This window comes from Zonotrichia leucophrys, chromosome 9 (assembly GCF_028769735.1).
Source record: "Zonotrichia leucophrys gambelii isolate GWCS_2022_RI chromosome 9, RI_Zleu_2.0, whole genome shotgun sequence".
NCBI classification, from domain to species: domain Eukaryota; kingdom Metazoa; phylum Chordata; class Aves; order Passeriformes; family Passerellidae; genus Zonotrichia; species Zonotrichia leucophrys.
This window is the reverse complement of record NC_088179.1, coordinates 12,659,632-12,661,347: the sequence shown is the minus strand read 5'-3', so window position 1 is coordinate 12,661,347 and position 1,716 is coordinate 12,659,632.

The window sequence follows — 1,716 nt, the reverse complement described above, 5'->3', positions numbered from 1 at the left end:
TAAGACCTATTTTATAATATTCAGTACCTCAGCTAGCTGCCTTCACTTGGTGGAGGGAATCTGTCTCAGTTCACAAAGTGTGGTTAGGGGGTCTCTGTGGGGACCTACTCCTGGGCCTGCTCTGGCAGCCAAGTTGCACCTATGCAGTGGCTTTTGTTAAAGTAATGTTTCTAATACAGCATTAAATTGCATTTGAAATGAATGAGCTGATAGAAATGCTATCCCAATGATCACATTTCAGTTCAGCAAGACTGGATTTCTTTTCATTTGAGGGAGCTCTGATCTAATTTTGTGTCTTCCCAGCAGATTTTTATTTCTCCTAGTTGGCAGTGTACTGGGCTACATTCTGGTAAAACACACAAATATTTTCTAACTGCAAACCGTCGTGTTTCAGTGGTCTCAGCTTTTCAGATTGTTATCTGCAACTGTTATCTGTTATGCTATTGTAACTACCACTTTTTTCCAGATTGAATGTGCTGCTGTTGAACTCTGATCCCATGGATAGATTGTGAGCATCACCTTTAGTAGGATGGCAAATGTTCTCTGCTAAGCCATGGCCATAAAATGAGCATTGTTTCTTTGTATACATTGACAAGTGAAAAAAAGAAACTAAACTCTGCCTTTTTATTAATGGATGAATGATGTGAATTAAAATATTTGACCATTTTAAAGCATGGAGTGTGGATGTGCTAAGTTGTTTGTGGGATTGAATTTCTAATAACTGTTTTAATTGGAGGTTGAATTCAAGTCCAAATAGGCAGATCTAAATAGCCATTTAAACCAGTAATCACACCACTAGGCAGATCTTGATGTGTCTTCAATAATTAATCTGGGCAGATATCCTTAAATAATTCAGTGATTTTTAATTAAAGAAAATAGGGTATTTAGTTGATTTTTTTAGTCTGGGGAATATTTATCAACATGATTCCATGCCTTTCCTTTTTTTCTAATATTTTTTCTTTCCCTGCTTGGTATTTTACGACTTTTAGATTCTTTCTTAGCTAAATATTTTCCTAAGAGCAGAGACTTTGATTTGTAAATGTGAATGTGATCAATAAAAACTTATGGCTTCAAAGTGTCCTTATTTATATTTCAATCCTCCCTCTCACCTGCTGTTTGTTGCTTTTTAGTTATGTCACCAATCCCACTGGAGCTCAAAAAATTTAGCTGGTCCTCTCTAAACTCCCAGTCATGTTCTTTTCCCATGTACTCTTCCGTCCCTGCAGCTTCTGATGTAAAACAGATTTAAGTTTGTGTAGAGCAGAGGTCAACATGAAAGCCTAAAACACAACAAAAAAAAAAGCTGGCATTCAACTTTTAGCTCTGGTTCTTATTATAACTCAAAGCTCTATTTTAGTAATTTAAAAATGGTAGTATTGTTCTACATCCATAACCTACCTTTCACCGAGTTTCTTAATGACTGTGATGCCCAGTTGAGATAAACTTCTAGAGTGGCTGATGAGCATTTGGAAGAACTGCAGGCAGTTGTGCCACGATGGTAAAAAAGACAATTATTTTGCAAAATTATCTCTGTGAATTTTACATTTATTTTGCTTTAGAATACGCCCAGAAGCAAAGCTTTGAACCCATTTCTCCTATTCCTAAGCAGTTATTTGCAAAATCATGGCTTTGGTTGACCTTGGTATGGGTAGTGGGAGCAGTAGCTATATGAGATCCCTTCAGTGACAGATTTCCTAAAAAGTTTATTACCAAGTG